The sequence below is a fragment of the Dichomitus squalens genome (genome assembly GCF_000275845.1).
Source record: "Dichomitus squalens LYAD-421 SS1 unplaced genomic scaffold DICSQscaffold_38, whole genome shotgun sequence".
NCBI lineage: Eukaryota > Fungi > Basidiomycota > Agaricomycetes > Polyporales > Polyporaceae > Dichomitus > Dichomitus squalens.
This window is the reverse complement of record NW_006766920.1, coordinates 112,167-114,521: the sequence shown is the minus strand read 5'-3', so window position 1 is coordinate 114,521 and position 2,355 is coordinate 112,167.

The following is a 2,355-nucleotide window of genomic DNA, read 5'->3' as shown; positions in this document are numbered from 1 at the left end:
GACACGGCTTGTGTGGACATGTGCCATTCGTGGAGGTCATCGGAGTCAGAGGGTGCGGAGGGCTAGGGCTCTGAGCGTGGCTGCATCGCATACGGCTTGCAGGTGTGACACTGTGCAATGGATCGGGTCAGGAACTGTCACTTGTTTACCAGTAGCAAGGCAACGACGCACCATTCCTTCTTATGACACAGTTACTAATCAATCCCGTCAATATGGATATGGAAGAGGTGCTAGCAGGGAAGGACACGCACACGATCACCCTTGACGAACCTCTCCAAGCAGATCACGCACTCCACCTGCTGGTCAGCCAATGCCAGCGTCGAAGGTCGATGCGAAGTCAACAGGGCATCCGGTCCTTGTTCAAGGTTGGGCGTCGGGCGGGCCCTTGACGTTACTAACGTCTAAAGAAACGAGCAGGGGCATGCGAAGACAGGGTCAGCCTCAAAAACAATCGGTGGGACGTCGTCTTGTTTCTTCTGTCCTTGGGGCAAAAAGACGTTAAGGATGAGAGCGGGATCACGTACCCCAGCAGCGGGCCACCGAGCTTGCCACCGAACGAGGCAGGCCGTGCTGGGAAGGTGACAGAAGGTGTTCGGTCAACGAGACACTGCTACCTGAGACCCAAGTCTGACCTCAGAGCTGGCAGCTGTCATCCTTGCGCTTCGAGGAGGAGGAAGAGCCTGGTGAACGTATGGAGCCAGTAGACGGGTGTGTAGCAGTGGGGGCGACAGAAGATGAGGTGGTGAAGGCAAGAATGCGCTGATCATGGAGCGAGCGCGTGTTTAGCGCGGCAAACGCGTCCAACATGTAGGCGCCCATACGCTTCACAAGCTCTTCACCTTCACGCTATAAAGAGTGTCCGCGTAAAAAAACGTCAAGTCCATCCTTCCTTCGCCACGCTACCATCTCCCCTCTGTCACTAAGGTCAATGTCTCAAGAACCAGTCGACTAGACAAGGTGAGTTGTTTCCTGACCTTCAATGTAGAGTTTGTGCTTGCCGCCCAGCCCAATAGGCCGCTGTGCGGCAGTGAGGCTCTGCACGTATGAATTACGGGTGCATATATGCACCCCTTCACTCACCTTTTGCATGTGCAGTCTTGTCTGCGACATTGCCTATCTGCTTACTGTGCGGTTGAAGCGTTTGCTAATGCCTCGGCAGCGCAAACATGCTTCCGACGGTTACGACACGACCAACCCATTCATCGACGACTCGGAGCTCGTGCAAGACAAGCGAACATTCTTCACCCAGACGAAACAGAAGGGCTTCTATGTGTCAAGTGGACAGGAAGCTTTGCCGAACAAGTACGTTTCCCTTCATCCTATCCTATCCTATCCTCCACGACAATCTCATCGCCTCCATGCAAGGCCTGTATGCGCCACATGGTGCGCATATACACGTGCTCAGGGGGTGTTCCACCAGGCATCGTGCGAGAACATAGTACTAAAGCCCAGTCTCCTAAACTTTGTACATCGTGCGATGCATTTTTTTTTGCATTGGTTCGGGTGCTCTGGCCTGTCCTCGCCCGTGTACACGCCTCATCATTCTCAATCCTCCATCTCCATCATCTGGTGAGACTTCGCATCATTACCATTGCGCATATACGCTTGCTCGACGAACCCTGCCGCGAAGAGGCCGAAACTCCGCTGGGTGCGACGCTGAAGACGCCTTTTGTCGCGCTCCCTGTCCAACCTCAGCTGGGTCACAAGGAGCGGATATCGGCAAGCATGGTCGATCGAGTGCAAGGTAGTACTCTATTTCAAGGCATGCAATATTCCTCTTCACGCAAGCGCACGGGTGTCGGACGGACTGGCGTCGTCCTGCCTGGCCCTTGCTTCTCATTGCTTACATAGGTCCCTGTGCCTCAACTCGCAAACACCGCTGCTACATCGGTCCTCTCAGCCCATAAGTACCCTAATAGAAGCCTCCATCGTGCCTGCAAAATCACCATTATATACCGCGTAGAAGCTCTAGTTCCTGAGCCACCGGTCCGATAGGATCCTATCATGGGAAGACGTGGGGTAATGTCTGCTGCGAACGTAAGTACTCATCTGTGTCTACTCTACGACCATCATCCTCCCCGAACGACCACCTCCCTTCCGTCAATTCTCTCCACATACTTACCATGACACCCGTAATCCATGTGAGCCGTTCACCTCGCGTTGTCTCAAGCAAGCAGTCGGTGAGTGTCTCGTTCACAGCATCTTCCGCTGAAATTCCCGATAGCGTCCCGCAAACGTCGCAGCTCCTTCGGGCGACAACCGGATGCAAGGACCGGAGGACCTGTCGGTGCCAGTGGCCGTTGACCATGCGATGCGTGTAGCGGGAGGTCTACGGGGCGAGCAAGACGGAGTCTG